Source organism: Leptidea sinapis, chromosome 16 (genome assembly GCF_905404315.1).
Source record: "Leptidea sinapis chromosome 16, ilLepSina1.1, whole genome shotgun sequence".
In the NCBI taxonomy this organism is placed as follows: domain Eukaryota; kingdom Metazoa; phylum Arthropoda; class Insecta; order Lepidoptera; family Pieridae; genus Leptidea; species Leptidea sinapis.
The window spans coordinates 13,710,614-13,731,683 of record NC_066280.1 but is presented as its reverse complement, the minus strand read 5'-3'; the positions used below and the strand labels follow the sequence as shown (position 1 = coordinate 13,731,683).

At 37.2% G+C, this 21,070-nt stretch overlaps 1 protein-coding gene across 5 annotated transcripts in view; it reads right to left on the bottom strand.

The window, feature by feature from the left end:
- The window catches only part of LOC126968644 (beta-arrestin-1), a 294,282-nt gene that overhangs the window by 75,078 nt on the left and 198,134 nt on the right, over positions 1-21,070 (bottom strand). For 4 of the 5 annotated variants that reach the window (XM_050813666.1, XM_050813667.1, XM_050813665.1 and 1 more), the window contains exon 1: positions 14,463-14,892. The exons of the other annotated variant lie outside the window; for it this stretch is intronic. The gene's annotated coding sequence lies outside the window, so the exon portion shown is untranslated. Of the gene's footprint in view, positions 1-14,462; positions 14,893-21,070 lie in introns of those variants that run through there. 5 annotated transcript variants of the gene reach the window in all.

Here is a 21,070-nt window from a genome sequence, read left to right as displayed (position 1 = left end):
AAATATGTGTTAGATAATAAAATATTGTATACGAGAATATTACGCCGTTTACCAATAATTGCCATAGGGATTGACCAAGTGAGTGTTTTCCAAATTGGTAATAGTATCCAGTACATTAGAAATGACATCAAAAAGAATTCTAAAAGAATCAATTTTGAGAAAATAAATGCCTTTTATGCCTTTTTATAAGGTCTAAACTCTAAACCATGTTGTAGATTGTTTTCTATAGAAATGTCTGTATATTGCATTATCACAGACAGTTAGCAATATTCTGCACTGCACGAATGTAATCATCTTATCACAAACAGAGAGCTATTTAAATGCGAGGACTTAGCAGGCATTGACACATTCGCCGAGTAGAACAACTGTTTCCAATAGAATCCTATTTTGCAGAACTCAATTACAGTAACAGCGATATAATATACGCTCAACATATAAGTGGGCCAGGGCTTTGCTTCATTCAGAACAAGTACGCATCTAGTTTTAACGAGTTTTCGTAGTTTCCAAGCTTCGGCTCATGAATCTAGTCAGCACAACGCGGAAATGGCATCGAAATAAAATTATTATGACAGTTAGTGTCAGTTGTTCGTATGGTAACAAAAAGAATTATAATCCTGTAACGGACTAGTAAAAGAATAAGGACTCCGTGTCACCTTACATAACAGTGTAGCAAGTAGCAAGACAAGCCTATTAACGTGTAAATACATAGCCCCAGGCACACACTTACACTAGTACAGGCCGATAGGCGGCCATTATGAGAACTGTCATCGTCTGTGACAGATCAGTTTGCGTCTCAATAAAATATTTTAGAAATGCCGTCGTGCGTTGTGAAAATGTATATAAAACTATACTATATAAGTATTTGTGGCCATCAATGACATAGAACATCATTTGTGGCCACATAATATGATTATTTAAGGGAGAAAAAATTGTGTAACTAGTATCCCCCGTAACCGCACAGACGGCGCGGAGTCCTACTATTTTTACTCGTCCGTGCCTGTAACATATTGAATTTTTTTTTAAATTTAACTTGCGTGATAATTAATCCCAGAAGTGATATTAAAAGACTTTAAAAAAAATAACAAATTGACTAGATTTTAAAGAGACGTAAGTCAATTTCCTAATATGCAAATATTGGGGTTGAGCAGGTTATCAACTTTAAAGTAGATCTTGTAGATGAAGCCAAAACATGAGAGTTGAACAAGACATCTCAAGATTTATGATCGTGATGTCACTCGAACGGTTGGCTCAGTGGAAGAGCGCTGGCACAGAACGCGAGAGGTCGCGGGTTCGAGTCCCGCATCTTTCATAAATTTTGTTTTTAAATTTAACTTGTGTAACATATTGACTTATCTAGTGCGTCTAACTTCTCATGTAGTTTTCAATAGCCAGACATGTTCTGACTACAATACCATCTATAATTATGTATGAGTTTAAATGAAGCCAAAATGCAAATGAAGATTGCAGTATTGTTAACATTAAACGGATCAGTTGAAGTTTAACCTCAGAGATAACTGTAACAGTAAAATTGGGAAAAAAATTGAATAAAAAAATCGGTAAAATTATAAATATTTTCTTATATTTCAACTGTTATATAAGTCGTTGGCCACATCCAGTCCTTCTTATTTCGTATAAATTCAAATATTGATGTTGTTATGTTGAGCTACTTTTTTTGGAACTACCGTCATTTAGTAATTATTCACTTTGTTTGTTTTGCATGATTAGTCATAGTAATATTGCATTCATCACAGTCATAGTAATATTATAAACTAAAGTAATATTGTATAGTATAATAATGTAAAATTCTCATGATTTTATGTTAAATCTTATGAGAAAAAATTTCTTTAAATATATATATAATTTTCTAAATTCAGACTAAAACATGTTGGATACTATTTTGCTTTGAGAATGTGCAAATCCAGAATTATATTTTAGAATGCCATTTGTTTCTGAAACGGTAATATTAACTAGTATTATAAATGACATCAAAAAGAATTCTAAAGGAATCAATTTTGAGAAAATAGATGCCTTTTATTAATCCCCACACCTCGCGCAGCATTGGTTGTTGAAGATGCTCGTCAGCCGGATAAAGGTACAAATGAATCTTTCAAAAGCTCAATCTAACAAAATGTATCTCTACATAAAAGGGGAAATTTAACATTTTTTTGAACAAGGCAATGAAACATTTACAAACTAAATATTATCCAAAATATTTGAAGCGTGATTTTTAGGTTTTTTTTTTAAATATTATTTGCATAGATAAATTAAAAATTTTGTTTGGTATTCGAAAATTTACTAATATGAGATAAATCGGTTAAAAAGATAATGGGTGAAATTTAAAATAATCTTTCAATTCCTACCATAAAGATGAAAATTATATAAATTAACAAAAATCTTATTTTGCAATTTAAATAATGGATTAATTTTATCAAATTTATTGTCATCAGTTCTCGATAAATTTACGAAGTTTAAAGCCCACTTTACCCATCAAAATCGCGCCCAAATGAGTCGGTTACAAGCAAACATAATTCTTTTTAAAGAAAATAAGGGACGAGACTCACATGATGTTCAGTTGATGATAATTGATACACCATGCCCATTACAAAGCAGTGACGCTCAGGATTCATGTAAAATCCAAAAATTCTGAGCGGCACTACAACTCGTCACTGTCTGTAGGTGAAGCTAATAAATAAAAGTATAAAAAAAATTTCGACATTAAATACTTATCTTTAATTTAATGTCTCTGCGATCTATATTAGTCTCAGGTAGTAATTAGCACCAAGTTAAAGTCACGAATATGGGTAGGCCAAGTACGGCAATTGAGTCAACACTTTATATGAATCAAGTACAAAAAGCGACACAATAGCATAAGAATCTATACAATGGGATTTTATAGAGAGAGCGTGTCACAATTCCAAGTAAGTCAGACACGGTGAGGATACATGGTTTCATTGTAGAGTTCCAATCCTACCTTCCGGCTTCCTTATCATTTTCTTCGTCAGTTCAACAACATGATAATTTAAATGTATACCAACTTTTTTTATGACAATAAGGGACGAGACGAGTTGGAAGTTCAGCTGATGGTAATTGATACGCCCTGCCCATTACAATGCAGTGCCACTCAGGATTCTTGAAAAACCCAAATATTCTGAGCGGTACTATAATTATTGCGCTCGTCACCTTGAGACATAAGATGTTAAGTCTCATTTGCCCAGTAATTTCAATAGCAACGGCGCCCGTCAGACACACAATAATGTTAACACATTACTGCTTCACGGTAGAAATAAGCGCCGTTGTGGTACCCATAATCTAGCCGGCATTCTGTGCAAACGAGCCTCCCAATGGAATACTTGATTTGTTCTGGTGAATACTTAAAACGGTATATCTATACCTATAAAATATAAAGGAGTTATCTCAATGACTTTTAAAATCTCCATCAGATCTCATTTCCTTTTAGAATGAAATCTGGAGAGTAGTAAAAATATTCAATTCACAAAGTGGCCAACCCGGCTAATCGTCTTCTTTTTTCGAAGTCGTTAAATAAGGCAGTCTACTGACTATCTATTCAAGCTTGCAGATTTTATCGAAACATTTATTTCAATCAGCAAAGGAGTAGAGACATATTAAACGCTGCGAAAGTAGTTTATTTATTTGGTCTTGTCTCCAACAGCGCCGGTTGCGGTTAAAAGCACTCAGCATAAAACCGCTCACGGATAATGGGACATGCCCGAGCAATGGATACTTTAATTAACTAGCTACCGATATACCCATAGAAAACTTCAGAGTGATTCTTTCAAGTTTCCCGTTTCATCTTATGCGGTTATTACAATTGACTGAATTTAGTCATTACTGAATTTAGAAAAGAATAATCGCAATCCGGAAACCTAGCTTCCTAAATTCAGAAGTAAGGGTGGTTTCTGAATGACTAAATCATTCAGAAGCCTAATTAGAAACGCATTTAGGAAAGTGTAATCGCATTTAGTTACTGATTTCAGTCGCGAGTGGCTCTTCGTGCGTGGAGGACGTATCTAAGTTTTATGTTCCCTAATAAAAGTAATAGCCTAACAAGTTTCAGAGATAGTTTTTGTCAGCAGCTTGGGATATTACGGAAATGAAATTCAAATCTTTATTTCAATTTCCTGTTGCAAGAAAGCTTAGTGTTACGACCAATATTTATTTCTATTTTTTTTTTATGGAATAGGAGGACAAACGAGCGTACGGGTCACCTGGTGTTAAGTGATCACCGCCGCCCACACTTTCTTGCAACACCAGAGGAATCACAAGAGCGTTGCCGGCCTTTAAGGAAGGTGTACGCGCTTTTCTTGAAGGTACCCATGTCGTATCGTCCCGGAAACACCGCACAAGGAAGCTCATTCCACAGCTTCGTAGTACGAGGAAGAAAGTACCTTGAAAACCGCACTGTGGAGGACCGCCACATATCCAGATGGTGGGGATGATATCGTAACTTGTGGCGTGTCGTGCGAAGATGGAATGCGGCGGCAGGAATCAGGTTGAACAGCTCTTCGGAACACTCCCCATGAGAAATGCGGTAGAAGACACATAATGAAGCGACGTCTCTACGCAACGCCAAGTGATCCAGCCGTTCACAGAGCGCTAGGTCCCCGATAATTCGAGCTGCTCTGCGTTGTACTAATACTGCTATTTATATTGCTTCTAAATTTACATGACTAAATTCAGTCAAGTGTAATAACCGCAATATATATAAAATTATCGTGTCCCGGTGTTTGTTACCATCTATTTTTCATGCCCCTAAATATTAAGGGTGACCAACCAAATATATTTTTTATATTTTTGAATTTCTTTTTTATTTTATTACTAGCTGACCCAGCAAACGTTGTATTGCCATATAATTAAACAAATATTTAGGGATGCAACCGATTCTCAGACCTACTATATTTCTTTGAACAAAATTTTTTTGTTTTTATTTTTTTATGATACAGCATAAAAAAATACAAATTTTCACCGGTCTACGATCAACACTTACTTTTGTATCGCGATTTTTATATTATTCTGTACCAACCACAGATCCGCAAGAGGGTTGCAAGATGGCAATAGAATATAATGATTATTGAAGTACGATATATTTGTTAGATCTGAGAATCGGTCGTCATCTATTTTTTTTACCTCAAAAATTAAAATTTTAATTATTGATTTTTTTATTACTTTATATGCAAGGAAATACAAAGTTTGCTGAGTCAGCTAATTTCTATCTAAAAATACAGCATAAACGCTCGTCTATTTAACAAAACATCTTTCGCAACACCAAGAAAACCAGAAATATTACCACAGTTACCACATCGTTGAGATGCCGTCTATTTCCATCCAGAATTCGTCCCGGTCTAATTAGCGCCTCAGGTTTATCACTTGAGAGCATATTACAAGCGCTATACACGGACTAGTAAAAAAATAAGGACTCCGTGTCACCTTACATAACAGTGTAGCACCAAAACAAGCCGGTAAACGTGTAAATACATAGCCCCACGCATACACTTACACTACTACAGGCCGATAGGCGGCCATTATGAGAATTGTCATCGTCTGTGACAGATCAGTTTGCGTCGCATTAAAATATTTTAAAAATGCCGTCGTGCGTTGTGAAAAAGTGTAAAAACAATAACATATAAGTATTTGTGGCCATATATGATTATTTAAGGGAGAAAAAATTGTGTAACTAGTATCCCCCGTAACCGCACACACACTAGTATAAAGGTGTTTCATTTGCTAATATCACGGCGCGGAGTCCTTCTTTTTTTACTAGTCCGTGGCGCTATAATAGTAATTGACACTTGAAAAAGATATCGCAGATCATGCTGTCAATATAAATTGCATCTTTATTGTTAAAGACTTAACAGTATAAGTTGCAAGTCCGGTGTTTTCATACATACCATATAGACGACCTATATAGCCGAACGGTTAGTGACCCTGCCTACTAAACTAGAGGTCCCGGGTTCGAATCCCGGTAGGTGGAATCATTTATATGATGAATATGGATGTTTCTTTCTGAGTCATGGATGATTATATATGTTTACGTAAGTATATTGTATTAAATATATCGTTGTCTTGTACCCATACTACAGGCTATGACTAGTTTGGGTCAAGATAATTTGTGTAAAAGTATGTCAATATTATTATTACTTTCATGGGCGTGCATTGGTTTTCTAGCATGGTAGGTACTTTAGATCTTGTATGATATTGTTTTTTTTTTTCAAATTAAAAATTCTTTAACGGCGTTGAGCACATTCTTGGGATGGGTATAAAATGTTAAACTCGCGTCAGGACACGTGGCCTGATCGAAAATTCATAAGACAGCCGTTGAAATTATGAATGAAAAGTAGATTTTTCTGAGAGATAAACTTTTTAATGTAAAATAATTGTAATAGTTCTGAAGTGTTAAATTTTTTATGTAATATATATTGATGTTTTTGCGTATAATAGCGCAATCAATAAATATTGTATTTAATCATATAAATGCTATTACTTTAATACTGATAAATAAAGCAATTCGTGCGAAATCATTCCCTAACCAATCCAAAATACTCAAAAATGCACAACATTAATGTTTATATTTCACTTATGCCCGCACTCCGGAGTCCAACCCGTATTTTTTTTGGCGAACTTGATGGTTAGTTATTTAGTTTCACTGGGCTTTATACGCACTTAGTCTCTGATTGGGCCTTTGTGCGTAGCCGACCTAATGGCAAATGAATCTGTATTGATATACATGTCAACTAGGTACGTTGGCTATGTTTCTACTTGTGCTTTGTGTGTATATTTTTTGTACTATGTTACGATTAGACGAGTTGGGCGTTTTTTTTTAAGTCTATATTTACGCAAAGTATGTAGCTAAAATTGTGGAGGTAGGAAGGTACTTCGTATCACCAGAAATTTGAATCGATAATCTAAAAAAATCATAGAGGAATTTTTGGCTAGTTAAACTTTGAGTGAAATTTTACGTAGATATGACACCATAGAAATTAAAACATAGATTTGGTAAGTAATTATAAAAAAGCTTTACGAAAAATATTTATGAAAATAAATAAGGCCAAAGACAATAGAAATCAAAAGGACACCTCACATAAACCTCAAACATTTTTTTAAAAGACTAGCTGACCCAGCAAACGTTGTTTTGCCAAATCAAATCAAATCAAAATCAGTATATTCACGAAGGTCACGGATAATCTTATGTAATAAGATATATATTATATGTATTTGTTTTAGTCTAGAGCAACTTGACTGTTACGCCCGAGTAAGTCCGTGATCCACTAAGAGCTGAACTATAGCACTCAAAGAATAGGAAGAAGGAGGCGATACTCCTATAAGCAAATTTAGCTCCCGGATATCAGTATGTTACAAATACACATAACTATGTCGAGATAACCGTCGATAGATTTAGAAGAGCCGATTCATTCATGGTCCAGCCATGAATGAATCGGCTAACTAACATAGATCTCCAATATGATTTAACCTTGCATTTAATAAGGGACGAGACGAGCAGGACGTTCAGCTAATGGTAATTGATACGCCCTGCTGATAAACCTAAAAATTTTGAGCGGCACTACAATTGCGCTTGTCACTTTGAGACATAAGATGTTAAGACTCATTTGCCCAGTAATTTCACTAGCTACGGCGCCCTTTAGACCGAAACACAGTAATGTTTACATATCACTGCTTCACGGCAGAAATAGGCGCCGTTATGGTACCCATGACCTAGCCGGCATCCTGTGCTAAGGAGCCTCCCACTTCGCTGCTTCGATTCTTCAGTATAAATCTTAGTTTATACAGATTGGGAATGAAGCGACCAGTATTAAAAAAAGTTTAATAATACAATGTTACTTTGTAAACATATTTTTTGATGGCAAATAAAAGCCCGCTGGGTTCGCGCCCATTCTTCTCATTCTGAGCCATTCTTCTTGGAATGGGTGGTAGTTTTTGACTTTCAATAAGTGATGTCACATCCTATTTTAAATAAGAATATTTGAATGGAATGAATGTTTTCAATGGGTATTACAGTGTTACAGGTCCTCTGATATAATCTTCGTGAACATATCACGAAATGAATCATTCATTCAAATTTTGCCGATTAAAATTCAAGAGCGCCTAAATTTTATTTAAATACATTATCAGGCTATTGTAAACGGAATGGGCCTGAGGTTGAGCATCTCTCTAAAGACTGAACCCGTTTTAATTCACAAAGAAAATTCGAAAATTACTACCGCAATACAACTTTTACTTTTTAGATCAAAAAAAGCGGTCAAGTGCGAGCCGGACTCGCCCATTAAAGGTTCCGTAGCAGCAATTTCCATAATATAAAAGTTCTTGTAGGTTTACGATTTATGAGGTATTAAAAAAACTACTAACTAAATCTCGTTCAAACCAATTTTCGGTGGAAGTTTGCATGGTAGTTGTAAATCCTATATTTTATCATTCTCTTATTTTAGAAGTCACAGGGGGGGGGGGACACATTTTACCACTTTAGAAGTGTCTCTCGCGCAAACCATTGAGTTTAGATAAAAAATGATATTAATCTCAATATCATTTTTGAAGACCTATCCACAGATACCCGCATGGGTATGATGAAAAAAAATTTTTAAGTTTTAGTATGGGGAACCCCCAAAATTTACTGTTTCTTTCTTCTATTTTTGTAAAATTATAAATCTTAGTGAGGTTCACAGAACACAACTATTTACCAATTTTCAACAGCATAGTTCTTATAGTTTCGGAAAAAAGTGGCTGTGACATACGGACGGACAGACAGACAGACATTTCGAACCTATAAGGGTTCCGTTTTTTGCCATTTGCCTACGGACCCTAAAAATGCCGTCAAGGTATTTCTTTTCTCAAAATCTGTTTCTTCTAGGATCGCTTCGCAAACAAATAGCTATCTGAGAGAAAACAAACAATATACGAGATATTCGGACGAGATAATTGGCGCAGACATTTACAACAAATACAACAATTTGAAACTGTACAAAGCCAAGTCAGTACAATAAGCTTCCATAACAGACGCGTGACGTCAGCGGATCAGCACGACGTTATCTGTTACTGTGGCACATTCCACAATCTCGCCGGTACTATTTTGGAATACATTATATATACAGACTAGCCGTTCCCGTACGCTTCGCTAGGCGAATTTTAAAAGGAAATTAAATAAAAAAAATAAGTAGCCATAAACCACCTAGGATAAATTTCGCATTGAATGGTCATGACGGTACGATCAGTGGTTTAGGCGTGAAACAGCCTCAAATACCATTTTCATTATATATATATAACATGAACCCATTAACGTGAAACAGAATCTTAATATTAATCAACTACGTAATTTGCTGTACAAGAGATTGGTGAATCGATAAAACGAAGCTAGCTCTAATATGCCTATTCTAGTAGACCTAGGCCTTCAATAAATTTTTTATTATTTTTTTATCATTATCACGTTAATTATTGTTAATGTTGAATTTCTATAATTTAGATTATGGATTGGTATCCACTGCGCTCCAACTAGATACCGCAGGCGTAGTCGCAAAGTGCGGCAACTAATACTACCTACACCCAGGTGTACCTACTCGAGCCAGTCTCGGACAATGTGTGACATTGACGTGTGCTGTTAAACTTTGCTAATAATTGAAAGTAAAATGCCGTGTTGCGTAGTAAAACTTTGTAAAAATAATAATACAAGAAATAAGAAACACACTGGGATCACGTATCATCAGTAAGTATTTTGTATTTAACACGAAGCGTATGTTACAAATTTTGAAAGATGCCATGGAGTGTCAAGATGGCACGCACACAAGCGTCTAATAGTTGCCGTAATAAAAAAGCTATTTTACTTGGGTAGTGCGGTATGTAGTTGGAGCGCAGCGGAGACCAAACCTTAATCTAAGCTCTAGATAATAATTTCTCACCTCAGTTGTATTTTGTCTCAATAGAGATTTGTACTCTAATAAAAAAACAACCGACTTCATAAGCTTTACCAGTGGGAGGCTCCTTTGAACAGGATGCCGGCTAGATTATGGGTAACACAACGGCGCCTATTTCTGCCGTGAAGCAGTAATGTGTAAGCATTACTGTGTTTCGGTCTGAAGGGCGCCGTATCTAGTGAAATTACTGGGCAAATGAGACTTAACATCTTGTCTCAAGGTGACGAGCGCAGTTGTAGTGCCGCTCAGAAGTTTTGGGTTTCAAGAATCCAATCCATTCCATCGTGTGATGAAGTGTGCGTCACATTTCATTCGTTGAGCGTACTTGTATATATTTGCTCGATTGATATTCAAAAGCACTCCATCATTTCATTTTCAAAAACACTATTCCGATGCAATAGATATTATATATGCACTTAAAAGTATAAAAATAATTGCATATTTTTATACAATCTAATTAATTAATCTAATTCTAGTTACGTTAAGAATTATCAAAATCGGTTAACCCAGTCGAAAGTTCTGAGGTAACAAACATAAAAAAACATACCTACGAATTGAGAACCTCCACTTTTTTTGAAGTCGGTTAAAAAATAAAGAAAATACTGTGAATAATCAATTTTTGAAAACCAAGATTCAATAAGTAAATATGAACTAATATGCCTTCCCAATTAACACTTAATCATAGTAAATGATTGGTCGTAAGACACGTTCCGAACACGTTACTTAACGCTACGTAGACGATACTTAAGCAAATACTTTGTGTATTTAATATGAGGTCGCTAAAGAGCAGAATCCGACACGAAAACTTGATAATTGGTACCCTGAATGTTGACGCGGTGTACAGGGGTAAGATCCGCTGTTGACTACTTTTTAACCGACTTCAAAAAGGAGGGGGTTGTCAATTCTATTGGTATTGAAGTTATATTTCTTTAGGCGCGTTATGAAAAAATGATGAGAGTGAAATTTTAAGATGCGCACGCATCACTTACACAAAAGTAACAGGGTGAAGTTGGTTCCTAAAATTTCTGACGTTTGCGACATTCGTTTTTTTTTTTGGTTTTTACGTCCATTATTAGGACAGGCAAAGGGGGGGTTTAGGCCCTTTATACCGCCGTATTTGTTATTTAATAATTAACTGTCAAAACCATCTTTGCAAGATTTTTACAATATTGTTCTTTCTATAAGCGTAGAATAGCAGAAGGAATAAATAATTTTAAGAATTTTTGCTTTTTACGCCAAAGAAGTATAACTTCTTGCGTGCATACATAAGTACACACACACATTTTTTTATGTATGTACACCAATAACGCTGTGATTTATGATCCGATTTACGTGATTATTTTTTAGTTTGATGCGGAATCTTTGTAATTTGGTCCCATACAAAATTTGACATAATTTAGTCCAGTAGTATTCATTTAATGAATATTTTGTTTACTTGGATGATGTTATAGTTTGTGTTCTGCTTTTTTAGGAGTTGTCATTTAGTTTGATTATATACTATAATTATTAACCCGTTTGCCGATAAGTGGGTACCTATCATTCATAGCTAACAAACGTTCTTCACGATATTTCAGTGTCTCACAAGAACGTTAAATGTAAAAGTAGGCATACCCGTAGCTACTTAAAAAATACTGTTTAATATACGACAATAAAAAGCAACGATATCTTATAGTTTACCTGATTAATGACACTTAAAAGTAAAAAATAAAAAAAATGTGTTGTTAATTAGTATGGTAGGTAATATAGTTTTTCTTCATAATAATCACGTCGATATAACAATATTCCACTGTTAAGCACTATAGTGCTGTATCAACAGGCAGCGGTAACTTTAATGATCCGCCGAGACCCGACCGAATATACGTTGTAGCAAATGGCCACCTAGGTGGATTTCAGAAATCGCAATCGAATGACGGGGTTGGAAAAGCCGCTGGGTGGTAATCCGATCCGATACCAATTGGACCGCTCGAACTGGAAATTCTCCACACTGGCCGTAAATAAAATGGACCTTCACCGTTACCAAACATCCTATGTCTTGTCTGTCTTTACGGTAAGATAAAGATTTACGAACCATACGTCACTCGCACGGTTGTCTCAGTGTGTAGAGCGCTCGGACGGAACTTGCGAGGTCGCGGGTCCGAGTCCCGCATTGTACATAAATTTTGGTTGCAAATTTAATATAATTAATTCCAGGAGTGTGGAATATCACTTTAAAAAAAACAAATGGTAAAGTCGTATTAAACGAAAGAAAAATAAACAAGACACTGGAAATAACGTAATATTGGAAAAAACAACGAATATTTGGCCATTTCGCAATATGTTTTCACAAAATGAACAAACACAAAGATATTTCAACTTAATCAGCAAGTGCGCAACACCTTCGAAAGCAATTTACGTAATCGCCGTATAAACAGTTTTCAATTTATAATATTAATCATTTTGGTGAAAACTTTTCTTTTTGTAAAATAATTTACAGCACCTGCAACATGATTTCAGCACCAATATTGCATTCTATTGTACTTTTACGGTAGTACACTTCTTGTGTGGATTTTTTTTTATGAACCGTAGATAATTTATACATCTAGATAGTCTCTTGCTGTTAGACAACCAATAAAAAACAGGCCAGGAATATTATAGTATAGCGTTCGTGACAAGCTACGTCTTACACTCGCGATTTGTATGACACTTTGTGTTAGTGTGTGTGAATTGCTCAAAATAGAGGTTAGTTCGAAAGTCTATTTTTTCGACGTTTTTACAGCTGTCATATTCTATCTAGGTGTATAAATGATCTATGTTACGTACATAATCCACATCATCATTTATCCTTCCTTATTGAAAACTATACTTTCCCCATTTATCACTTAACATATTATTATCCGTCTCATCTTTGTTGATTTTGAATACTTATTCGAAACCAATAATGAAGTGTAATCTCTTGCCATGCCAAAGATATGAGTCACAGATCTGATGACCAGTGGCCACATATGACTCATCAATACCAGTACCAGTCTACTACATAATACTAATTGTATTTTATCTTACAGAAATCTAAGAATTTTGTAGTCATTAAAGCTAAAGTTTTTACCAATTTAGTCAGAACACAAGTTGAAAGTTAAATGTGCTCCTAAATTTAAGACTGACTAGATTTAATATGTTTCCACCAACAGATGTACACTTTCTTACATGACAAAGTCTGATGTGTGTATTCAAGAAGAATAAAGCACAATCAGCTTCCTGAGTGGTGTGTCCAAATGAAGACAACATTGCTCTAAACTGATCTACATCTTCAAAAAGATCAAGTACTCCTTAAGCCGGAAATGCTCTGTTGATTCCTCTGGTATAACAGGCAGTGGTATTTGTCTCTGATTGTTGTTCAAACTAAGAACATATATATATATGTAACTTTTATGCAAAAATCTAATGTAAAAACAAAGTTACAATTACACATGTTTTAATGCTTTTAAAAGTATTTTATTTGAATAAAACAGTATCAATAAACAATTTCTTTCAGTTGTACAGGGGGAGTTTTGTGGGGCCAACAACTATGAGGGGTCCCAAAGTCAAGTTTGCAAAGTAATTTATTAATAACAATGTAAATTGTCTGAATAACATAATTATTTACATTTTTTCTCATACATAATATGTTGAGTTATGTTAATGGAAAAACCAGTTTTTTTCATTGACTTAAAATAATGGTGGGATATGATGGTGCTGATCATGACGGTCAGGGAAAAGTCTGTATCATTTTTTTATTTGTGTTAACATTCATATTGTATGAGGAATTTATTATGAATCTTTTAATTAATAATAAACAATAATTAAATAAATAATTTATTATATGCATGAATAATTGGAGTTATTATTTTTATTAATATATGTTCTCCCCTGGAGCCAAATATCTTTTTGAGTGACTACAGTAATTACTAATTTATAGTATATAAACTTGTATCTGGCTGTTTTTGATGACATTAAAAAGGTTACATTTTGAAAACAGAAACTAATTATCAAATGTAGACTTCACCTTTTTTTATTTGTTTTACTTTCAGCCAAATTGAGTGAATCTAATGAAGATTTTATTGAATTCAATGAAAATGCAACACAATGGAAATAATGCAGTGTCAGTGAGAGTGCTACACAGTATGGTTAAAGCATTTTCAATCAGGGAATTTTGATGTCAAATATGCATGATACTGGCCATCCTCTTTCAGATAACACCGGCATATGATTACCATTGGTGAGTTTAACAGAATGGGCTAGGTGCTAGAATCTAAAGACAGATTAGCTACAGTTTTAATTTCTTTGGCATGTTTTGGAAGGATATACAAATAAAATGAGGTACTTATTTTAGATACTACGTAGCATACTCATAAATAGTATACTAAGTAACAAAAAGGTGAACTGTTTATTTTCTGTCATATACCCTAATAGATAAGCAAGGTATGTATAAACATTTATTATGTTAAAATGGTACATTGGTTTAAAAGTATTTTAAATGGTGGTATTTTTAAATTACTAAAAGTTAAAACTTACCGCTACGGTGACTTGAAGATGTACCTTTCTTAACTGTTACACTGCAAGAAGCAATCCACCGCTTCAAACGGCACTACAAATGGGGTAAATCTAATATTTTCACTAGTCACAATACAAAACAGATAATGGCGAGTCTTGTAGAAAATACAGGTATATTTCTTTCCAAAACCCAAAATAATAACTTCTCTCGCTATCGAAAACTTTTAATATTTTTATTGCAGCCAATCCTCATTACTTTCAACATTAATCATTACTTTTTACGGGCTGTATAGTACTACATAATATGAGAGAAATTATTGTTTATTACAAACGTATCGCAACACTAACTAAACCAACTCGTCACCACATAACGCACCGAAAAGTTCACATAATTTGGCGTGAAAAATGAATGAAAAACGAAATAAATGTGACATGAATGCTCCTTGCTACAAATTACTTCATATAAATAACAGATGACAAAAGTCAAAACTCTTTCTACTCACTAAGCAATACACCATAGAGTATTGACACTATAGAAGTAGTCACCGAGTGCCCCTTTTAGATAGCAATAGTTTTAATAAGAGTAGTCTTAGGTCTTGTCATATTATTATTATGACTAAAACCCCTCATGGAATTAAAGCGATATCATAATGTCACAACCTCAACAGACGATTAGGAATGTAAATGAATTAAATATTATAATTTCATAAAATCACTTAGCCTATTAAAATATACTACAGTCAGAACTCTAATAATGAGCAGGAATTATATTGTGTTATTTATTTTTTCTATTCACATGTATTTATTTTCTTACATAAATCTAAGTTTTTAACCTTTTCCCATCAGCGCTCTACGCCTCAAAATGTTCGCCTAAGTTCGGCATGCGTTCGGCGCTCGCGCAGCGTTCTCCCCGTATTACCATTGTAAAAAGTTAAACGAAAGTAGTTTGCGTGGACACAAAACCGTTACACACACACACGCTTACTGAAATGCTTACGTATATTTACACGGGTGCCCTAACTTCACGCTGCTTGAGAATTCTGAATTTCTTAGCATTTGCCTTTCTTGTGGTATATTGTGTAGCTTGTCTTGCTCAGTGTATATTTATGGAAAAAAAATATATCTGCGCGCCTCCCGCGAGCAGACATAATATGTCTGCTTGCCACTCAACGATATTTTTTTATACAGACATAATATGTCTGCTTGCCCCTAAACGGTAGTTTTGTATACAGACATAATATGTCTGCTTGCCACCTCGGGAGCAAGCAGACATAGCAATTGTAGATTATTAGGTATAACTCCACAAAGAGCAATCTTTGTGCGCTGTCTTGTAAGTGAACCGCTCGCTGCGACGCCCGGGTAAAAGTGAACAAAAATGCTTGTCCGTAAAGCTATGACGTCGAATGTTGGTGGCCTTGTATCGTAAAATACGTATAAAAATCTACTACTAGGCTGTTTTACATACAGCCTAGCGCCGGGATCGGTCACCACCACATTACAATGCTTATGTGGGCGACAATAATCCTGCCCCTGATGATAGACCATTCCCAAGAACCGGTACTGGTACGTATTTATAGTAGGAATTATTACTCTTACTCTTTTACTTATGGGTCCGGGTGTTTATATAGGTCTATAACTGCAAAATTATATTGACATAAAAGCAAAACATAATGATGTTTGTACCTTTTTGATGTTATGGAAGATAAACTTCTTTGACTATTACGTAGCGCGCGCACAACGACATCTAAAAATAAAAGTTTTCAGAAATTTTCTGACGTTTTTCACTTTTTTTAAATAATTTATTCGGATCTGTGGCAGAATTTCTAACTGTGTGTAATCATATTGCAATGAACTGACGTTCGTTGCTGCATTGCACCATGAAGCAATGTTCTATCTATTTTTGCGATCTTCACAAGTCACTTTTGAAATTGTCCTCGAGGTAAATTTTCTCTATTGAGATAGGCGTATATCCCTGACTTCGTTGGTTTTTTAGAGACTGAGCGTTTGGAGGTTAAATAAAACAACTGCTTCAGTAGTATGAGGAATATATAATTTAATTCAGAAACACGATATAACTATGTACAAAATCCTTAAAACTAGTTAACCAATTACAATTGTTATTTGAAAATTATTTACAAGTTTAGAAATTACACACCAATAGTAAAGCTTACATTTTGACCAATAGTTCAACGTTCCATTCAATTGAGTATAATACAATGTGTTCTATCTCGCTCTAAAACTAATGCTATCGCAGTAAGCCGGCCAGCGAGCGCTTATGTAAACTCGCGTCGATGCTAGATCGGCGGGCGTCAATGAGCACTCTCTGCTGTGATTCATTGATTAAAGTTGAATGAATAAAAAACTACGCACTTTAGTAGAGTACGCTCGGCCTTGCTGTGAGTTTGTTTAACGCGGAGCATATGACTGGTCACGTTAGTACATCTGATGCTTGTACTTCGATGAGTTGACTACTAGTGATCTGCATAATTTCATGACTTGATGTACAGCATTATTAAACGGTTTTTATCAGAGCTAATATTACGGTGTATAAAATAATATGTTCTTTTTAGAACCAATCTTTCGGCATACGCTATTACAGCTTATATATACGATTTATATTTGACGTCATACGTCATTTCTCATATGACGTTTAGTAGTTCATCACAAATTATTCAGACAAATTAGTTAGTGTACTTCAAATTCCCTAAAAATCTCAAAACTATTACAAAAAACTCTAAAACAATATAATATGCACTAAAAAGTAAATAATTGTGATGTTCTCCTAAGTAATGAAATATTAACCTAAAAGTCAATCTAATTATTACGACAGTAGGATGTAGTTACAATTATTGTTATTTCTGGAGTCAGCCAAGGTAGGTTTGTAACTACCTACACACATAGGTGAGATGTGCTTGAGTCGCACTTGTGCAAAGTGACGTGGCGAGAGGTGAGAGTGGGACCAACTTAACTGCACCTTCAATAAGCCGCTATTTTAATTAAATTTAATAAAATAAGTATAATTCACTGTTTTATGTTATGTTTTTGATTGCGACAAATTTACTGAAAATAAGTGACTATGGATCAAAAATCAATACTTTTCGAAAGAATATTTCTTAAAATTATAAAATGTACATATCCATCCAGAGTGATTTTTAAGTGTTTGAAACACAGGGTTACAGTATGAAATTGAAATTTTGTAATAAAATATTCAAATATTTAAGATATTATTAAATAATTTTTAATATATATTCATTCAACCGAATATTTACCCTCCTTATCTATACATTTATGCCATATAATGGGAAAGTACAATCGGGCCAGACTCGTCCGGGCTACTTACCACACTCGCACAGAATATCTGAAGTAGCGGCCTAGTGCCGCTATATTTCGCATAGGTTAGTGTCGAGGACCGGAGGCCATCCCCCCATTCCCCCCAACAAAATATGAGAGCGGTATTTAAAGAGAAATAACCCCAGGAGGGTACCGGCTCTAGTAGAGCCGGAGAATCCCTCCCCAAGCATTCGCGCTCGGGCTACCCCTCGTATTCTGGGGAGGGCACAGTACCGCGTATGTCGCAGGTCAAACAGGGCAGCAACACCACGGCACCCCGCTCCACGCTTAATGTGGACTTTTGTAACATCAGGGGAATTCACTCCAACTTAAACGCCGTCCACCACCATCTTGAGACGGCGCAGCCGGCCTTGTGTTTCCTTACGGAGACGCAGATATCTCGACCTAGCGATACGTCATATTTAACGTACCCCGGGTACAACATTGAGCACAACTTTTTGCCTCATGCCGGGGTATGTGTGTACGTTAGGGAGAATATCTGCTGTCGCCGTCTCGGCAATTTTGAGGGTAGGGACCTGTCCACTCTCTGGCTCCGCGTAGATTTAGAGGACCGCGTCCGCATCTATGCGTGTGTCTACAGGTCCCATAGTGGTAACGCAGAAACCGATCATCTCATGGGCTGCGTTCCAGCGGCAATTGACGACGTGCTTGCACAGATCCCCTCCGCTGAAATCGTAGTCTTGGGTGATTGGGGCTTGGATCACGTACCACAGACGTGTACGTGTACGTGTGTACGTAACGTGTACGTTAGGGAGGATATCTACTCTCTGGCTCCGCGTAGATTTAGAGGACCGCGTCCGCATCTATGCGTATGTTTACAGGTCCCATAGTGGTAACGCAGAAACCGATCATCTCATGGGCTGCGTTAAAGCTGCAATTGACGACGTGCTTCCACAGATCCCCTCCGCTGACATTGTAGTCTTGGGTGATTTCAACGGGCACAATGCCGAATGCGAACAGCCCTGGTTCGATGCGTCAGTTAAAGCAGCATCGGACTGCAAAACACAGGCGTATCGAACTTGGGTTGCGGCGCTGGGCACAAAGGATCCGAACTGCAAAGTTTTTAAGAGGAAATATAACCGTGCCTCCAGATTTTTTAAGCGGCAAATCGCCCGTGCGAAGTCTAAGCACGTCGTCAAAATCGGCGAGCAGCTTTCCAATTACGCGACTGGAACACGCAAGTTCTGGTCGTTGTCGAAAGCTGCTCTTGGTAACTTCAGCCAGCCGTCCATGCCGCCGTTGCACATGAGGAATGACACCCTGGCCCATACGGCAAAAGAGAAAGCCGAACTCTTGTGCGCTCTTTTCGCGTTCCAACTCGACTCTTGACGACAACGGAAAAACACCGCCGACCATCCCGCGGTGTCAGAGCTCTATGCCTGAAGTACATTTCAGACAGAAAACTGTTAGGCGAGCTCTGTTTTCGTTGGATGTCAGGAAGTCGAGCGGGCCGGATGGCATTTCTCCAATCGTGCTCAGAACGTGTGGCCCTGAGTTGACGCCGGTGCTAACGCGTTTATTCCGGCACTCTTATTCCAAAGGCGTAGTCCCTGACTCATGGAAGTCAGCCCTTGTCCATCCGATCCAACAAAAGGAGACAGTTCGGATCCGGCGAACTACAGGCCTATTGCTATTATTATTATTACCTCCCTGTTCTCCAAAATCATGGAGAGCATAATTAGCCGCCAGCTTTTAGTATACCTAGAGGGTCACCAGTTCGTCAACGACCGACAGTATTGCTTTCGCCATGGACGGTCGGCAGGTGATCTTCTGGTGTACCTAACACATAGATGGGCGGCGGCTATTGAAAGTAAGGGGGAAGGCCTGGCAGTTAGCCTGGACATAGCGAAGGCCTTTGATCGTGTATGGCACAAGGCGCTCCTCTCAAAACTTACATCATTAGGGCTTCCCGACAGCTTATGCAAGTGGACCTCCAGCTTCTTCACTGGGCGCAGCATACAAGTCGTTGTCGACGGTTTTTTCTCGAATCCTAAGCCCGCGAACGCTGGAGTGCCCCAAGGCTGTGTGCTATCTACTACGCTGTTTCTTCTGCATATCAATGATATATTGGACACCTCCAACATACATTGCTATGCAGACGACAGCACTGGTGATGCCGTATACACGGGCCATGCAGGTTTCTCTCGGGAAAACGTCGACCAGTGCCGGGAGAAACTTGTGTCTTCTATCGAGTCCTCTCTCGAGAAGGTCGCGGAATGGGGTAAATTGAACCTTGTCCAATTTAACCCCCAGAAGACTCAAGTTTACGCGTTTACCACTAAAAAAACCCCATTTGTCGTATCACCGCTCTTCGATATCACTTCCCTTAAAGCCTCGCCTAGTATCGGAATACTGGGTCTCGAAATCTCGAGCGATTGCCAATTCCGTGGCCATCTGGAGGGCAAAGCCAAATTGGCTTCGAAGAAGCTAGGCGTCATCAATAGAGCACGGCAATACTTTCAAGCCGGCCCACATTCTAGCGCTCTACAAAGTGCAGGTCCGGCCACACATGGAGTATTGCTGTCATCTCTGGTCTGGCGCACCCCAGTATCAGCTCGATCCATTTGACCGCGTGCAACGCAGAGCAGCTCGAATTGTCGGGGACCCAGTGCTCTGTGAACGGCTGGATCACTTGGCGTTGCGTAGAGACGTCGCTTCATTGTGTGTCTTCTACCGCATTTATCACGGGGAGTGTTCCGAAGAGCTGTTTAACCTGATCCCTGCCGCCGAATTCCACCTTCGCACGACACGCCACAAGTTAGGATATCATCCCCACCATCTGGATGTGTGGCGGTCCTCCACAGTGCGGTTTTCAAGTAGCTTTCTTCCGCGTACTACAAAGCTGTGGAATGAGCTTCCTTGTGCGGTGTTTCCGGGACGGTACGACATGGACACCTTCAAAAAAAGTGCGTACATCTTCCTTAAAGGCCTGCAACGCTCTTGTGATTCCTCTGGCGTTGAAAGAGAATGTGGGCGGCGGTGATCACTAAACACCAGGTGACCCGTAAGCTCGTTTGTCCTGCTATTCCTTAAAAAAAAGTGATAAATGCCTTTGCGCCTTGCGGTAGAAGTCTGTTGACCTGGACTCAACATACTCTGTGAAGGTATTTATAGTGGAAAAAATGTCTAATGTAAAAAAATTACCAAATCGCATTGCATATAGTAGCTTTCTAAATCTAGGCCCTGCATTACTCGATTGCACCATGAAGTGCCCACCAAACAGTTACAATTACTTTTCTGAAACGGCGTAAATGAGCGTTCACCAAAACACCAAGGTG